Below are 20,084 nucleotides of genomic sequence, written 5' to 3' on the forward strand. Positions count from 1 at the left end.
ACTCTGTTCATCTTTCTATTGTGTCTTTTTCTTAGTGATGCAGTCATCTTTATATATTATGGGCACTGATGTTCATCTGCTCTATATATTGCAAATATTTTTCCCCAGGATATTGCTTGTTTATTGTTATTGTTTTGGCTTATTTTACTTTTTTATCACTTATTTTACTATATCAAAGTTTAAATTTTATGTAGTTCATTCATCAGTCTTCCCTTTTATAGCTTCTGAGTTTTCTTTCTTATTGTACAAGGAATTGCAAACTGACTCCCTTGGTAAATTTCCAACCTGCTTGTAGTATGCTTTACTTCATACTAGAGGCTAGAAAGTAGAAAGACTACAATGTGTAAAAACTAAATTTCACAAAATCCATCAAAGCTTGAATTTTTCATGTAAACTAATATCTAGCAGACAATTCCCTGCCTGCCAACATTTAGAAGGTGGAAGTGAAGAGTACATCTATGCCTTTGCTATTCTAGCTATTTCCACAGGCAAGCAGAGTGGGAGGTGCATTTAATTTTCAGAGGCAGCAGTAGTAGAAGTCCCAGTTCCTATCTTTACTTTCATGGCTATCAAGAAATCCGGTAGATGGGAATTCATCTGGCTAATATGGAAGGGCTAAGGTAGAGTGGTCTTAGTGTTAGTGGATTCCCCAGCTTCCTGATGTTGGAGTTTTCTGATCACAGAAGAGTTATTGTTTATTTTGGTGGCCAGATCTGCAGCAATGTTTGGAAATCTTTTCTGAAAGTACTACTTAAATCATGCTCCTTCAATCCCTTCTGTTAATTTTCTCAGTATTAGGCTCTTTGTTTTAAATTGTTTTCTGCTTAAGCCAGGTAGAATAATTTCTGTTATCTTCAAGTGAACTCTGACTAATATACTTGGCAATGCCTCCCTCTTAAAGTTATATACTTATTTCCCTATATTTTCTTCTAATATTTTTATAGTTGTGGTTTTTCGTTTAAGTAGAGACTACATCTGGAATTTATCTTTGTATTTGGTGTTGGATAAAGATGTAATGGATAGTTATTAGTTCCAACAAGATTCTTTAAATAGTCAATTCTTTTTCCATGGATTTGAAATGTTACATTTATCTTACACCAAGTCCCACATATACAGATAAAGGAATCTGCTTAGACTTTTTATTTTATTGTATTCTTTATTCATTAATGATGTTTATTGTTTTAATAAATACTGCACTATTTGAGTTACCAGAGTTTTTCACAGTATGCTTTCAAATAGATGCAGGGCAAGTTCCCTGCCATACTCATACATTTTCATAGGTAATTTTTTTTTTTTTTGAGACGGAGTCTCGCTCTTTCATGCAGGCTGGAGTGCAGTGACGCTATCTCAGCTCACTGCAAGCTCCACCTCCCCGGTTCATGCCATTCTCCTGCCTCAGCCTCCCAAGTAGCTGGGACTACAGGCATCTGCCACCACACCTGGCTAATTTTTTGTATTTTTAGTAGAGACAGGGTTTCACCGTGTTAGCCAGGATGATCTCAGTCTCCTGACCTCGTGATCCCCTCGCTTCAGCCTCCCAAAATGCTGGGATTACAGGCATGAGCCACTGTGCCCAGCCTTTCATAGGTAATTTTTAACATTCATATTTGCAGATGAACTAAAGAGTTAATTTTTCATGATCCATTAAAATAGTTTTGGCATTTTATTTAAAACTGCATTGAAATTATAAATTGAGAAGACTTGTTTTTATTACTAATAACAGCAAACAATGACATTATACTTTACATAAGTTAACTATGTATTTTTATTTTTGACATATTTTTATTAGTGATAATAGCAGACAATGACATTATACTTTATATAAGTTAATTCATTTAATCCATATAACAGCCTAATGAAATATACACTGTTTTCCTTCTCATTTCACAGACAAGGGAAAGAAGACATAGGTTAAATAATTTGCCCTACCTATACAACTGGAAAAATAGTATATCCAGAAACATACTGTGCATAATGTGATGTTCCACTTAATTAAGTCTTTAAACATTTTTTAATGAAGTTTTGATTTTTTTTCTGATAATTTCTTATGATGTCTATTCCAAGGCTTGGGAAACCCCACTTCTCTCATGGATATTTGCACCCCTAGGATCAGGAGATCCCCTTGTGAACCCATATCACCAGGGCCTCAGGTCCGACATACAGAGCTATGTGGAGTCTTGGCAAGCAGCTCCTCAGGCATGCACAGAGACCCAGGAGCTTTACATACTCCAGCCCCAGGAACCCCAACAAATGCGTCTGCAATGAAGTCAAGGTGGGAGGTCCACACATAGCCCCAGGAAGAGGGCGGAATCCAGGGAACTGAGTGGCATCATCCTATAGGCCCAACTTTCACAACACCTCACAAGATAAGACCCACTGGTTTGGAATTTCAGCCAGCCACCAGCAACAGGATGGAGCCTGCCTGAAAAGGGACAGAGTCCCCAGGCGGAGAGGTGGGCACCATCTCAACTGTTTAGTCAGCTCAGCCATTCTGGGCTGCTGGCTTTGGAGAGTCCGGATGGTCTGGACAAGGAAGGGTCCCCCAAGCAGCGCAGCACAGCAGCTTTGTTAGATTGTGGCCAGACTGCTTCTTTAAGCAGGACCCCTATTCATTCCTCCTCACTGGGCAGTACCTCCCAGCTGGGCCCTCCAGCCACACACCCACATGTATTATAGACAGAGCTCTGATCTCTCCCTGGGGTGGAGTGCACAGGGGAGGGGAGGGCCGCCACCTGGGTTGGTTGTACGATTCAGCCATTCCAGCCTGTGGGCTTTGGAGAGTCCAAGCCAAGGGGGCAGAAGTGGTTCCCCACCACGACACGGTTTATTTTGTTGAGGCATGGCCAGGCTACTTCTTTTAAGCAGGACCCTGATCCACTCCTCCTTGCAGGGTAGGTCCTCCCAGCCATGGCCTCTGGCCACCCCCATCTGTGTTCTATGGGACTGACAGAGCTCTAAGTTCTCCCTAGGATAGAGTGCCTGAAGGATGGGGCGGGCCACCACCTTGGCCTTTTGGGCTTCTCAACTGGTTCAGCCTATGGGCCTTGGAAAGCCCAAACTGATTGGGGGCTGAAGGGATCCCCAGCACAGCATAGTTGCTCTAACAAAAATCAGCCAGACTGCTTCTTTAAGCAGGTCCCTGATCCTGTTCCTCCTCACTGGGTGAGAACTTTCAATTGCGGTCTCCAGCTGCGTCCTACAGACATGTTTGGGCCAGCAATAGGTCAGAACCACCTGGGACAAAGCTTCTAGAAGAAGGGGCAGGCTACCATCTTTGCTGTTTCACTGTCTTCCTTGCTGATACCTCCAGGTATGGGAAAAATCTAGGCAACTAGGGTCTAGAGCGGACCCCAGAAATCCACAGCAGTCCTATGGAAGAGTGGCTAGACTATTAAAAGAAAAACAAACAAACAGAAAACAGCATCATCAACAACATAAAACCCACAGAAAACCCAATCTGAAGGTCAGCAACCTCAAATATCAAAGATAGATAAGCCCACGAAGATGAGAAAGAATAAATACAAAAATGCTGAAAACTCAAAAAGCCAGAGTGCCCTTTTTCCTCCGAATGATCACAATACCTCTCCAGCAAGGGCTCAGAACTGTGCCAAGGCTGAGATGGCTGAAATGACAGAAGTAAGCTTCAGAATGTGGATAATAACAAACATCACTGAGCTAACGTAGCATGTTGTAACCCAACACAAAGAAGCTAAGAATTGCAATAATACAGGAGCTGACAGGCAAAATAGCCAGCTTAGAAAGGAATGTAACTGACCCATTGGAGCTGAGAAACACACAAGAACATCACAGTGCAATCACAAGTATTAACAGCAGAATAGACCAAGCAGAGGAAAACCTCTCAGAGCTTGAAGACTGATTTTCAGAATTAAGACAGGCAGACAAAAATAGAGAAAAGAGAATGAAAAGGAATGAACAAAACCTCCGAGAAATAGGGGATTATGTAAAGAGACCAAATCTAAGACTGATTGGGGTACCTGAAAGAGACGGAGAGAATGGAACCAAGTTGGAAAACATACTTTAGGATATCATCCAGCAGAACTTCCCCAACCTAGTAAGACAGGCCAACATTCAAATTCAGGAAATGCATAGAACCCTAGTAAGATACTCCGTGAGAAGATCATTCCCAAGACACATAATCATCACATTCCCCAAAGTCAAAATAAAAGAAAAAATCTTAAGGGCAGTCAGACAGAAAGGCCAGGTCACTTACAGAGGGAAGCCTATCAGACTAACAGTGTACCTCTCAGTGGAAACCCTACAAGCCAGAAGAGATTGGGGACCAATATTCAACATTTTTAAAGAAAGAATTTCTAACCCAGAATTTCATATCCAGCCAAACTAAGCTTCAAAAGTGGAGGAGAAATAAAATCATTTTCAGACAAGTAAATGCTGAGAGAATTCATCATCTCCAGGCCTACCTTGCAAGAGCTCCTGAAGGAAGCACTAAATATGGAAAGGAGAAACCTGTACCAGCCACTACAAAAACACACTGAAGTACACAGACCAGTGACACTCTGAAGCAACCACATAAACAAGTCTGCAAAATAACCAGCTAGCATTATGATGACAAGATCAAATTCACACAAAACAATATTAACCTTAAATGTGAATGGGCTAAATGTCCCAATTAAAAGACACAGAATGTCAAGGTGGATAGAGCCAAGATCCATAGGTGTGAGGTATTCAAGAGACCCATCTCACTTGCAAAGACACACATAGGCTCAAAATAAAGGGATGGAGGAAAATTTGCCAAGCAAATGGAAAACAGAAAAAAGCAGGGGTTACAATCCTAGTTTCTGACAAAACAGACTTGAAACCACAAAAAAGACAAAGAAGGGCATTACATAATGGTAAAGGGTTTAATTAAACAGGAATAACTAAGTATCCTAAATATATATGCACCCAATATGGGAGCACCCCGATTCATAAAGCGAGTTCTTAGAGACCTCCAAGAGACTTAGACTTCCACACAATAACAGTGGGAGACTTTAACACCCTCCACTGATAATATACAGATCATAGAGACAGAAAATTAACAAAGATATTCAGGACCTGAACTCAGCTCAGGATCAAGTGGACCTGATAGATATCTACAGAATGCTCCATCCCTAAACAACAGAATATACATTTTTCTGATCACCACATGGCAGTTACTCTAAAGTTGATCACATAATTGGAAGTAAAACACTCCTCAGCAAATGCAAAAGAACTGAAATCATAACAAACAGTCTCTCGGACCACAGTGTAATCAAATTAGAACTCAAGATTAAGAAATTGACTCCAGGCCGGGCTCGGTGGCTCACACCTGTAATTCCTGCACTTTGGGAGGCCGAGGCAGGCAGATCACAAGGTCAAGAGATCGAGAGCAGCTGGGCGCAGTGGCTTACGCCTGTAATCCCAACACTTTGGGAGGCCAAGGAGGGCAGATAACGAGGTCAGGAGATCAAGACCATCCTGGCTAACATGGTGAAACCCCGTCTCTACTAAAAATACAAAAAAATTAGCCAGATGTGGTGGCGGGTGCCTGTAGTCCCAGCTACTTGGGAGGCTGAGGCAGGAGAATGGTGTGAACCTGAGAGGTGGAGCTTGCAGTGAGCCGAGATCACACCACTGCACTCCAGCCTGGGCGACAGAGTGAGACTCCATCTCAAAAAAAAAAAAAAAGAGATCGAGACCATCCTGGCCAACATGGTGAAACCCTGTCTCTACTAAAAATACAAATATTAGCTGGGTGTGGTAATGCATGCCTGTAGTCCCAGCTACTCGGGAGGCTGAGGCTGGAGAATCGCTTGAGGCAGAGATTGCAGTGAGCCAAGATCATGCCACTGCACTCCAGCCTGGTGACAGAACGAGACTCTGTCTCAAAAAAAAAAAAAAAAAATTTACTCCAAACCACACAACTACATGGAAATTGAAAAATCTGCTCCTGAATGACTTTTGGGTAAATAATGAAATTAAGGCAGAAATCAAGTTCTTTGAAATGAATGAGAACAAATATACAATATACCAGAATCTTTGGGATGCAGCTAAAGCAGTGTTAAGAGCGAAATTTATAGAACTAAATGCCTACATCAAAAAGCTAGAGAGACCTCAAGTTAACAACCTAACATCTCAACCAAAAGAACTAGAGAACCAAGAGCAAACAAACCTCGAAGCTAGCAGAAGACAAGAAATAACCAAGATCAGAACTGAACTGAAGCAGATAGAGCCACAAAAAAAAAAAAAAAAAAAAAAAAAATTCAAAAAATCAATGAATCCACAAGCTGGTTTTTTGAAAAAATTAACAAAATAGATAAACTGCTAGACTAATAAAGAAGAAAAGAGAGAAGACTCAAATAAACACAATTAGAAATGATAAGAAGGGTATCACTACTGACCCCACAGAAATACAACCACCAGAGAATACTATAAACACCTCCATGCAAATAAAGTAGAAAATCTAGAAGAAATGGATAAATTCCTGGACACACACACCCTCCCAAGGCTGAACCAGGAAGAAATTGAATCCCTGAATAGACCAGTAATGAGTTCTGAAATTGAGGCAGTAATAAATAGCCTACCAACCAAAAAATGCCCAGGTCCAGATGGATGCACAGCTGAATTCTGCCAGAGGTTCAAAGAAGAGCTGGTACCATTCCTACTGAAACTATTCCAAACAATTGAAGAGGGACTCCTCTCTAACTCATTCTATGGGACCAGCATCATCCTGATACCAAAACCTGGCAGAGATACAATAAAAAAGAAAACTTCAGGCCAATATCCTTGATGAATATCAATGCAAAAGCCCTCAACAAAATACTGGCAAGCTGAATCCAGCAGCACATCAAAACGTTATCCACCACAATCAAGTAGGCTTCATCCCAGGATGTAAGGTTGGTTCAACAAATGCAAATCCATAAATGTGACTCATCACATAAACACAACTAAAGACAAAAACCACATGATTATCTCAATAGAGGCAGAAAAGGCCTTCGATAAAATTCAACATCCCTTCATGTTAAAATCTCTCAATAAACTAGGTATTGAAGAACATACCTCAAAATAATAAGAACCATATATGACAAACTACAGCTGATGTCACCATACTGAACGGGCAAAAGCTAAAAGCATTTCCCTTCTAGAAGCACAAGACAAGGATGCCCTTTCTCACCACTCTTATTCAACATAGTGTTGAAAGTTCTGGCTGGGGCAATCAGCAAGAAAAAGAAATAGAGTGTATTCAAATAGGAAGAGAGGAAGTCAAACTATCTTTGTTTGCAGATGACGGATTCTATATCTAGAAAATCCCGTTATCTCAATGGTTGAGCTTCTTAAGCCCAGCCTAAAAGCTTCTTAAACTGATAAGTGACTTCAGCAAAATCACAGGATACAAAATCAATGTGCAAAAATTCTCATGGTATTTTCATTCTATTCCTATTCTCATGCTATTCCTAGATTATTGAGTGTGGTGGTTAATATTTAGGGTCAACTTGTTTAGACTGAAGGATGCAAAGTATTGTTTCTGGGTGTGTCTGTGAGAGTGTTGCCAAAGGAGATTAACATTTGAGTCAGTGGACTGGGAGAGGCAGAGTCACCCTCAATCTGGGTGGGTACCATCTAATCAGCTGCCAGTGTGGCTAGGATAAAAGCAGACAGAGGATTGTGGAAGGACTAGACTGGGTGAGTCTTCTGGCATTCATCTTTCTCCTGTGCTGGATGCTCCCTGCCCTCAAACATCAGACTCCAAGTTCTTCAGCTTTTGGACTCTTGGACTTACACCGGTGGTTTGCCAGGGGCTCTTGGGCCTTCAGCCACAGATTGAAGGCTGCACTGTTGGCTTCTCAACTTTTGAGGTTTTGGGGACTTGGCATGGCTTCCTGGCTCCTCACCTTGCAGATAGCCTATTGTGAGACTTCACTTTGTGATCACGTAAGTCAATACCCCCTAATAAGCTCCCTTTCATATATACATCTATCCTATTAGTCCTGTCCCTCCAGAGAATCTGGACTAATATACTGAGTTTATTTCAGGAGTAGTTTTGGAATTTTATCAACTCCCTTTTCAGCACCTATTATTGCGTGAATCAAATAGACTGTCTGGTTTTGTTTATTTATGTAAGAAATTAAATGAATACATTTCTTATTATTTAATCATTTAACCACCCTTTCATTCTTGTAAAAAGTTCTACTTGGTTATGATATATTATTGTAATATGTTGCTACTTTTGATTTGTAATCTTTAAAGAAGACTTTTCCTTTTATAATCTTATGTGAGATTTAGAAAAAGGTTATTTTGGATAGTCTTTATTCAATTTGGTGTTGTGCTAGCTTTATAGAAAAAATAAGGAAATTTTATATCCATTCAATTCCCTGAAACAAATTAAGTCAAACTTGAAAAAAAATCTTTCCTTTAAAGGTTGTAGAACTCACTCACACAATGGTCTGGGACTGATGCCTTTTTTTGTAGAGTAGGTTTTTAAAAACCATGTTTTCAAGTCTTTTCTATGGCTATTTGGCTATTCAGTTGTACATTTTCTCTGATATTCCTTTAATAATCTATGCATCCCTAACAATTCTTTCCTCCAAAATTTTAGATTTATTGATATAAGTATTAGATGGATTCTTTTGTGGTTTCACAAGTATTATTTGCATCCTTGGCTATGTTTGCATTCTTATTTCTGGTCTTCTCTCTCTCTCTCTTTCTCTGTCTTGAGAGAATTGCCAGAGGCTTCTGAGTTTTATTGGGCTTTTTAAAGAACTAACTTTATCTTAATTAATCCAGTCTGCCTTTGAGGGGTTATTTTGTATTTAATCTATTTGGTTTTTATCTTTTAAAATTCATTTATAATTTTTTGTTTTGTTCTTTTTATTATCATCATGAGTTGAAAGCTTAACGCATTCATTTTCTGTCTTGTTTTCTAAAAAATGCACATAAGGCTGTGCGTTTCTACTGAGCATTGCTTTGGCCCCATGCCATAGACAGGAAATGCAGTCTTCTCATTGATGCTCATTTTTATCAGTAATTTTAGATGTAACTTCTCCTTTAATGCAAGGATTACTTAGAAAAATGATTTTAAATGTCTCAAATGCCTTTACTTTCTCTTCACATCTGTTTTTCATTAGATGAATTCGACTGTGTTCTTTAAATACCACAAATAGGTCCTAAGTACCATTCAGCATCTCATTGTTCCCTTAGCTGAGCAGCTCCCAGATGGTATTCATCTGTCTGCTGAACCGTTCCTTTATTATAGACAGACACTATTAAAAACCTCTCTGATATCCTTGGTCTCAACTATCAGGGCTTGTTGAATTGAAGCAGCTGAATTCAATACAGTTTAAAGTTGTTTCCTTCAAGAGTTAACTCATTTTTCTGGGCTTCAGACGTTGAACAAGTAATGGCCTGGCCTTATCCAAAACTTGTGACTATATATATATATACACACACACACATATATACACACACGTATGTGTATGTGTGTGTGTGTGTGTGTGTATATATGACCAATTTTGGATTTCAAGACACCTACTCTCCTGAATAATAACATAGTTGGGGAAGTGAGGATACACAGACTTCATCTTGTAATGGAAGATGTCTCCCAGTTTTGATGATGTTTTGTATATAACTACAGATAGTATGAACCATGTGTAGTGAGCTCCTGTCTACTTTCCCATTATTTGTCAGCCCAGGTCTTATCATTCTTCTTTCCAAATGGATTGGGTTCTATGGTGATGTGACTGATGTCCTCCTGCGATATTCCTCTGTGGCCCTTTGTAATAAATGTGCATTCCTTCAGATCAGCTAAACACTATGCTCTTAGAGTTAAAAAATAAAATTAAAATTAATACAAGCCATAACCAAAACAAAACAAAAAATGCCAGCTAAGGGTGCTATTCTTTCATCTTTTAGGAAAGGAATATTTGGGTACCTGAATGACTCCTCTGAAGTTCCTCAGGGGACAGAAAGAATAGCAGTCCTTACCCAGGGACCACAGATCTCTACAGGCCAATTTTTCCCTAGAAGCCTTAGCTACTGGTCTGCTCTTCCTCCTAGGACTTTCTCCTTGGGTCCCTGGGTGCTCCTTGGGCTCATCTCTTTCCTTCAGAACTGGCCAGAGCTCACACCTTCCAAGCCCAGGAGCCGTTTGGCTGGACGGTGTTGTGACTGTTGGACTGGAAGTGGGGGCCCAGCAAATATTGAGCACACAAAACTAATTCAAAGCACTATCCTCCTCCCTTAGACATTTACATCTTTGCCAGTCTTATGAGCATAAAATGGCATTTCATTGTGTTAATCTAATTTTTTCTGATTACTGGAAAGATTGAGCATCTTTTTATATGGCCATTCAAACTCTCTCTTTTGCAAGTTGCTAGTTCATATCACTTCCCATTTCCATACTGGCAGTTTACCTTTTCCTTAGTAATTTGTAGCTGTATATATTAACATACCTATACTCTGGATACTAGCCCTTTGTTAAATGTATTACAACTCCCAGTTGGTGGCTTGTCTTCATTTTGCATTGTCTTTTTTTTTGTACAAAAGATTTTAATGTTAATCTAAGTAGTTTATTTTTTCCTTTTTAAAGAAGGAAATAAATTTGAGGATGTCCTGTCTTCTCCACTGCCTCCAATTCCCAAGAATATGTTGAAAAGGGGAAAATTAATGATTCACTTCTCTGACTATGATAATAAATAAGTGATGTTAATAGGAAAAAACCCAGACGGTGTTAACATTTTTATACTAGAGCTTTAAAAAGCTGCTTAAATGTCAATTTGTGCTAAAATACAGGCTTTAAAAGAGGCCTGCAAAATTAACTGTCGAGGTTATAAATCCTAAGAAAAAAACCAAACCTTAGGTCACATGAATGTCTGCCAGACTGGGTAATTTTCACTTTAACCACTTTTTAGTTGACAGGAGTAATCTGTAAATGTTGCAACCTTATTATTTACAGGACAGGGTGGCTGAGTCATCTTGATATTAAAAGGAAAGAGTTTAAGTGCATTGTGGATCATCTTTATGCTGTAATATTAGAGGGAAGACACATTAAAAGGAACATAGTTGAAAACAATGGGTCTAAAACGTTACTACTCACATTTCATGTGCGTAGAAAGGGAGGTCTCTGGCCACCATGGTAACTGTTTTTACACATAAACTCATTGGTCAAGTAAGGACACCAAGTAGACTAAAAATAAAAATGCCAAATTTTACATTTCAAGACCAAAAGTGAATCCTCTCACACACAAAATATTTTTGTAATTAAACATCTCATAGCTGTTGATTTTTACTCCAAACTATGTATTTAACTCTTGATGGAAACATGCATACGTTTCTGACTTATTAATTCTGAAAACCTGCTTATGACATTCAAAATAATTTAAAGTAGTGGCTTTGAGTTATTATTAGCATTCATCATTTTTTATATCCCATTTTTTCCCCCAGTGCATGACATTGGGAAAAAACTCAAAATAATAAACTTCTAGATTAATAATTTAAGCAATTTATAACTTTGGTCTTTTAAAAGTGATCTTCTGCAAACTCCTTCCTTCTTTCCAATCCTTCAGGGCAAGCTAAGCCCTATATTGTGAGAGTGGTCCATCTCAGAGAGTGAGACTTTTATTGGCCCCATTGTTGAGGAAGCCAGCAAACTGCGTGCGTCTAGGGTTGGTCAGCCAACTCCTGTATTGTTTCTGGATGCTAATCAAACAGAACTCAATTCTGTTTGACTTTGATCCCAGTTCCATCTTCTAACTTCTAGAAGAAACCCATACTTTCTTGGGTTCTGTGACATCCATGACTTGTGACTCAGATCCTTGGCAGTGCTATGGGGCCTCAGTTGTTCTCTAGCTCGCTCTTGCTTCCTCAACCCTGTGATAACTCCCAAGTTGGTTCTTAAAATCTGTATTTTAAAAAATTTTTGTTGAGTATACCGTTCGCCCTTTGTATTCTCGAGTTTCACATCTGCAGATTCAACCAACCACAGATAAAAAAATATTGAAAAATAATAATAATAAATAGCAATACAACAATAAAAATAATTTAAACCAACACAGCATAGCAACTATTTACATAGTATTTACATGGTATTATGTATTATAAGTAATCTAGGGATGACTTAAAGTATACAGGAGGATGTGCTTAGGTTATATTCAGATAATACACCATTTATATCAGGGACTTGAGCATCTGCAGATTTTGGTATCCATGGAGGTCCTGGAACTAATCCCCCTTGGAAACCTATCCAAGAGACAATCTGGGGATACATATAGATAGTATAATGGTTACTATAGTGAGGCAGATTAGCATATCTGTCATCTTACATAGTTGCTTTTTGTGATGAGAACAGCTAAAATCTACTTATTTAACAAACATCCCTAATGCAATACTATTTTATTAACTTTAGTCCTCATGTTGTATATTAGCTCTTTAGGCTTTTTCATTCTACATACCTGCTACTTTGTATCCTTTGTCCTACATCTCCCTATTTCCTGTCACTCCCCCAACTCTTGGTAACCACTGTTTCATTGTCTGGCTCTATGTATTTGAACTCTTTTTACAAATATATTCCACAGGCAAGTGAGATCATACCATACTTTTCTTTCTGTATCTGGCTTATTTCACTCAGCATTTTGTCCTTTAGGTCCATGCATGTTGTGGCAAATGGCAGAATCTCCTTCTTTTTAAGGTTGAATAATATTCCACTGTGTGTGTGTGTACACATGCCACATTTTCTTTATCCATTTGTTCATCAGTGGACATTTAGATTGTTTCTATATCTTGGCTATTGTGAATGATACTGCAATGAACATGGGAATGCAGATATCTTTACAAGGTGGTGATGTCACCTCCTTTGGGTATATATCCAGAAGAGGGGTTGCTGGGTCATATGATAGTTCTATTTTTAATTTCTCTAGGAACCTCCGTATTGTTTTCCATAATGGCTGTACCAATCTATATTCCCACCAACAATGTATTAAGTGTCCCTTTTCTCGAGACCCTTGCCAACATTCATTATCTCTTGTCTTTTAGATAATAGTCATCCTTACGAGTGTGAAGTAATATTTCATAGTGGTTTTAATGTGCATTTTCTGTATAATTAGTGATACTAAGCACCTTTTCATAAACCTGTTGGCCATTTTTATGTCATCTTTGGAGAATTGTCTGTTAAGATCTTTTACCCATATTTTCATTGGGTTATTTGTTTTTCTGCTATTGAGTTATAAGGGTTCTTTATAAATTTTAGATATTAAACCATTATCAAATATGTGGTTTACAATTATTTTTTCCCAGTACGTAGGTTGCCTTTTCATTTTGTTGATTGTTTCCTTTACTGTGCAGAAGTTTTTTAGCTTGATGTCGTCCCATTTACTTATTTTTGATTTTGTAGCTTAAGCTTTTGTGTGATAACCAAAAAATTATTGCCAAAGTCAATGTCAAGGAGCTTTCCCCCTATGTTTTCTTCTAGGAGTTTTATGGTTTCAGGTCTTACACTTAGGTCTTTTATCCATTTCAAGTTGATTTTTAAGTATGGTGTAAGATAAGAGTCCAGTTTAATTCAGTTTTCCCATCACAATTTATTGAAGAGAGCACCCTTTCCCCATTGTGTCTTCTTGGTGCCCTTGTCAAAAATTGGTTGTCCACATATCTTAGTCCATTTAGTTTTGCTATAACAGAATACCTGAGACTTGTTAATTTACAAAGAAAAGAGGTTTATTTGGCTCACAATTCTGGTGGCTAGAAAGTCCAAGAATATGGTGCCAGCATCTGCTTGACTTCTGTTGAGGGCCTTGTGACACATCATAACATGGCAGAGAAGTAGAAGGGGAAGCAGGCTTGCCAAAAGAGGCCAAACATGAGAGACAACCTTGCTTTAGAACAACCTACTCTCTGGGAGGCTGAGGCAGGAGAATCGCTTGAACCAGGGAGGTGGAGGTTGCAGTGAGCTGAGATCACGCCATTGCACTCCAGCCTGGGTGACAGAGTGAGACTCCATCTCAAACAAACAAACAAACAAAAAACCTACTCTCTCAGGCACAAATCCATTTCTACAAGAATGAGAAATCACTCACTCCTGAAATATGGCATTAGTCTATTCATGAGGGATCTGCTCCCATTATCCAAATAAATACCTCCCAGTAGGCCTCACATCACAATTCTGCTACATTGAAGATGAGGCTTCTTACATAGAAACTTTTGGGGAACACACTCAAACCATAGCACCCTACATGTTTAAATTTATTTCTGTACTCTATATTATGTTCCATTGGTTTATGTTTTTGTTTTATAATTTAAAATCTTCCTTGTCCTAAAAGATGGAAGAATAACACCCTTAGTTGGCATTTTTTGTTTTGTTTTGTTTTGTTTATGGCTTGTATTAATTTTATTTTTTTTTAACTCTAAGACTATAGTGTTTAGCTGATCTGAAGGAATGCACATTTATTACAAGGGGCCACAGAGGAATATCGCAGGGGGACACCAGTCACATCACCATAGAACCCAATGCATTTGGAAAGAAAAATGATAAGACCTGGGTTGACAAACAGTGGGAAAGTAGACAGGAGCTCATTACACATGGTTCATACTATCTGTAGTCAGAACTGCACAACTACATGGAAACTGAACAACTTGCTCCTGAATGACTACTGGGTAAATAATAAAATTAAGGCAGAAATAATTAAGTTATTTGAAACCGATGAGAACAAAGACACAACGTACCAGAATCTCTAGGACACAGCTACAGCAGTGTTTAGAGGGAAATTTATAGCATTAATTGCACACAGGAGAAAGTGGGAAAGATCTAAAATTGACACCCTAACATCACAATTAAAAGAACTAGAGAAGCAAGAGTAAACAAATTCAAAAGATAGCAGAAGACAAGAAATAACTAAGATTAGAGCAGAACTGAAGGAGATAGGGACACAAAAAACCCTTCAAAAAATTAATGAATCCAGGAGCTAGTTTTTTGGAAAGATTAACAGAATAGATAGACTGCTAGACAGACTAATAAAGAAGAAAAGAGAGAAGAATCAAGTAGACACAATAAAAAATGATAAAGGGGATATCACCACTGACTCCACAGAAATACAAACTCCAATCAGAGAATATTATAAACAACTCTATGCAAATAAACTAGAAAATCTACAAGAAATGGATAAATTCCTGGACACATACACCGCCCTAAGACTAAACCAGGAAGAACATAATCCATCACATAAACAGAATGACAAAAACCACGATTATCTCAAAAGATGCAGAAAAGGCCTTCGATAAAATTCAACACCCCTTCGTGCTAAAAACTCTCAATAAACTAGGCATTGATGGAACGTATCTCAAAATAATAAGAGCTATTTTTTATGACAAACCCACTGCCAATATCATACTGAATGGGCAAAAACTGGAAGTATTCCCTTGGAAAACCGGCATAAGACAAGGATGCCCTCTCTCACCACTCCTATTCAACATAGTGTTGAAAGTTCTGGCCAGGGCAATCAGGCAAGAGAAAGAAATAAGGGGTATTCAAATAGGAAGACAGGAAGTCTAATTGTCTCTGTTTGCAGATGACATGATTGTCTATTTAGAAAACCCCATTGTCTCAGCCCCAAATCTCCTTCAGCTGATAAGCAACTTCAGCAAATTCTCAGGATACAAAATCAATGTGCAAAAATCACAAGCATTCCTATACACCAATAACAGACAAACAGAGAGCCAAATCATGAGTGAACTCCCATTCACAATTGCTGCATAAAGAATTAAATACCTAGGAATCCAAATTACAAAGGATGTGGAGGACCTCTTCAAGGAGAACTGCAAACCACTGCTCAAGGAAATAAGAGAGCTCTCCCTCTCCCTCTCCCTCTCCCTCTCCCTCTCCCTCTCCCTCTCCCTCTCTCCCCCTCCCCCTCCCCCTCCCCCTCTCCCTCTCCCTCTCCCTCTCCCGTTTTCGGTCTCCCTCTGTTGCCGAAGCTGGACTGTACTGCCGTGATCTTGGCTCGCTGTGGCCTCCCTGCCTCGGGCTCCTGTGACTCTCCTGCCTCGGCCTGCCGAGTGCCTGGGATTGCAGGCGCGCGCTGCCACGCCTGAATGGTTTTTGTATATTTGGTGGTGACGGGGTTTCGCCGTGTTGACCGAGCTGGTCTCCAGCTCCTGGCCTCGAGTGATCTGCCTGCCTCGGCCTCCCGAGGTGCTGGGATTGCAGACGGAGTCTCGCTAACTCAATGCTCAATGGTGCTCAGGCTGGAGTGCAGTGGTGTGATCTTGGCTCGCTGCAACCTCCACCTACCAGCCTCCTGCCTTGGCCTCTTAAAGTGCTAGGATTGCAGCCTCTGCCCCGCCGCCACCCCGTCTAGGAAGTGAGGAGCGTCTCTGCCGGGCCGCCCATCATCTGGGATGTGAGGAGCGCCTCTGCCCAGCCGCCCATCGTCTGGGATGTGAGGAGTGCCTCTGCCCGGCTGCCACCCCGTCTGGGAGGAAGTGAGGAGCACCTCTGCCCGGCTGCCCCGTCTGGGAGATGAGGAGCACGTCTGCCTGGCCGCCCCATCTGGGAGGTGAGGAGTGCCTCTGCCTGGCCGCCACCCCGTCTGGGAGGAAGTGAGGAGCGCCTCTGCCCGGCTGCCCCATCTGGGAAGTGAGGAGCGCCTCTGCCCGGCCGCCACCCCATATGGGAAGTGAGGAGCGCCTCTACCCAGCCACCCCTTCTGGGAGGTGAGGAGCGCCTCTATCCGGCCGCCCCGTCTGGGAGGTGAGGAGTGCCTCTGCCTGGCCACCCCGTCTGGGAAGTGAGGAGCGCCTCTGCCCGGCCACCCCGTCTGGGAAGTGAGGAGCGCCTCTGCCTGGCCGCCACCCCGTCTGGGAGGAAGTGAGGAACGCCTCTGCCCGGCAGCCACCCCGTATGGGAAGTGAGGAGCGCCTCTGCCTGGCCGCCCCATCTGGGAGGTGAGGAGTGCCTCTGCCCGGCTGCCACCCCGTCTGGGAGGAAGTGAGGAGCACCTCTGCCCGGCTGCCCCATCTGGGAGATGAGGAGCACGTCTGCCCGGCCGCCCTGTCTGGGAGGTGAGGAGTGCCTCTGCCTGGCCGCCACCCCGTCTGGGAGGAAGTGAGGAGCGCCTCTGCCCGGCTGCCCCATCTGGGAAGTGAGGAGTGCCTCTGCCCAGCTGCCACCCCATATGGGAAGTGAGGAGCGCCTCTGCCCAGCCACCCCTTCTGGGAGGTGAGGAGCGCCTCTACCCGGCCGCCCTGTCTGGGAGGTGAGGAGTGCCTCTGCCTGGCCACCCCATCTGGGAAGTGAGGAGCGCCTCTGCCTGGCCGCCACCCCGTCTGGGAGGAAGTGAGGAGCGCCTCTGCCCAGCTGCCCCATCTGGGAGGTGAGGAGTGCCTCTGCCTGGCCGCCACCCCGTCTGGGAGGAAGTGAGGAGCACCTCTGCCCGGCTGCCCCGTCTGGGAGATGAGGAGCACGTCTGCCCGGCCGCCCCGTCTGGGAGGTGAGGAGTGCCTCTGCCTGGCCGCCACCCCGTCTGGGAGGAAGTGAGGAGCGCCTCTGCCCGGCCGCCACCCCGTATGGGAAGTGAGGAGCGCCTCTGCCCGGCCGCCCCATCTGGGAGGTGAGGAGTGCCTCTGCCCGGCTGCCACCCTGTCTGGGAGGAAGTGAGGAGCACCTCTGCCCGGCTGCCCCGTCTGGGAGATGAGGAGCACGTCTGCCCGGCCGCCCCGTCTGGGAGGTGAGGAGTGCCTCTGCCTGGCCGCCACCCCGTCTGGGAGGAAGTGAGGAGCGCCTTTGCCCGGCTGCCCCATCTGGGAAGTGAGGAGCGCCTCTGCCCAGCCGCCACACTGTCTGGGAAGTGAGGAGCGCCTCTGCCCGGCCACCCCGTCTAGGAGGTGAGGAGCGCCTCTGCCCGGCTGCCCAGTCTGGGAAGTGAGGAGCGCCTCTGCCCGGCCGCCCTGTCTGGGAGGTGAGGAGCGCCTCTGCCCGGCCGCCCAGTCTGGGAAGTGAGGAGCGCCTCTGCCCGGCCGCCCTGTCTGGGAGGTGAGGAGCGCCTCTGCCTGGCTGCCACCCGGTCTGGGAGGAAGTGAGGAGCGTCTCTGCCCGGCCACCCCGTCTGGGAAGTGAGGAACGCCTCTGCCCGGCCGCCCTGTCTGGGAGGTGAGGAGCGCCTCTGCCCGGCCGCCCTGTCTGGGAGGTGAGGAGCGCCTCTGCCTGGCTGCCACCCGTCTGGGAGGAAGTGAGGAGCGCCTCTGCCCGGGCGGCCCCATCTGGGATGTGGGAAGCGCCTCTGCCCAGCCGCCCTGTTTGGGAGGTGTACCCAACAGCTCCGAAGAGACAGCGACCATCGGGAGCGGGCCATGAGGATGATGGCAGTTTTGTTGAAAAGAAGGGGGGGAAGTGTGGGGAAAGGAAGGAGAGATCAGATTGTTGCTGTGTCTGTGTAGAAAGAGGTGGGCATAGGAGACTCCATTTTGTTCTGACTAGGAGAAATTCTTCTGCCTTGGGATGCTGTTGATCTATGGCCTTTCCCCCAGCCCTGTGCTCTCTGAAACATATGCTGTGTCAACTCAGGGTTAAATGGATTAAGGGCGGTGCGAGATGTGCTTTGTTAAACAGGTGCTTGAAGGCAGCGTGCTCTTTAAGAGTCATCACCACTCCCTAATCTCAAGTACCCAGGGGCACAAACACTGCAGAAGGCCGCAGGGTCCTCTGCCTAGGAAAACCAGAGACCTTTGCTCATGTGTTTATCTCCCGACCTTCTCTCCACTATTATCCTATGACCCTGCCATATCCCCCTCTCCGAGAAACACCCAAGAATCATCAATAAATACTTCATAAATTAAAAAAAAAAAAAAAAAAGGAAATAAGAGAGGACAAAAACAAATGGAAAAACATTGCATGCTCATGGATAGGAAGAATCAATTTCATGAAAATGGCCATACTGCCCAAAGTAATTTATAGATTCAATGCTATCCCCATCAAGCTACCATTGACTTTCTTCACAGAATTAGAAAAAACTATTTTAAATTTCATATGGAACCAAAAAAGAACCCGTATAGCCAAGACAATCCTGAGCCAAAAGAACAAAGCTGGAGGCATCATGCTACCTGACTTCAAACTATACTACAAGGCTACAGTAACCAAAACAGCATAGTAGTGGTACCAAAACAGATATATAAACCAATGGAACAGAACAGAGGCCTCAGAAATAATGCCACACATCTACAACCATCTGACCTTTGACAAACTTGACAAAAACAAGCAATGGGGAAAGGATTCCCTATTTAATAAATAATGTTGGGAAAACTGGCTAGCCATATGCAGAAAACTGAAACTAGACATCTTCCTTATATCTAATACAAAAATTAACTCAAGATGAATTAAAGACTTAAACGTAAGACCCAAAACCATAGAAAACCCTAGAAGAAAACCTAGGCAATATCATTCAGGACATAGGAATGGGCAAAGACTTCATGACTAAAACACCAAAAGCAATGGCAACAAAAGCCAGAATAGACAAATGGGATCTAATTAAAGAGCTTCTGCACAGCAAAAGAAACTATCATCAGGGTGAACAGGCAACCTACAGAATGAGAGAAAATTTTTGCAATCTATGGCGATTCCTCAAGGATCTAGAACCAGAAATACCATTTGGCCCAGCAATCCCATTACTGGGTATATACCCAAAGGATTATAAATCATCCTACTATAAAGACACATGCACACGTATGTTTATTGTGGCACTGTTCACAATAGCAAAGACTTGGAACCAACCCAAATGCCCATCAATAATAGACTGGATAAAGAAAATGTGGCACATATACACCCAGGAATACTAAGCAGCCATAGAAAAGGATGACTTTATGTCCTTTGCTGGGTCGTGGATGAAGCTGGAAACCATCATTCTCAGCAAACTAAGACAAGAACAGAAAACCAAACACCACATGTTCTCACTCATAAGTGGGAGTTGAACATTGAGAACACATGGACACAGGGAGGGGAACATCACACACCAGGGCCTGTTGGGGAGTGTGGGGCTAGGGAAGGGATAGCATTAGGAGAAATACCTAATGTAGATGACTGGTTGATGGGTGCAGCAAACCACCATGGC

Source organism: Pongo pygmaeus, chromosome 6, assembly GCF_028885625.2.
Source record: "Pongo pygmaeus isolate AG05252 chromosome 6, NHGRI_mPonPyg2-v2.0_pri, whole genome shotgun sequence".
NCBI classification, from domain to species: domain Eukaryota; kingdom Metazoa; phylum Chordata; class Mammalia; order Primates; family Hominidae; genus Pongo; species Pongo pygmaeus.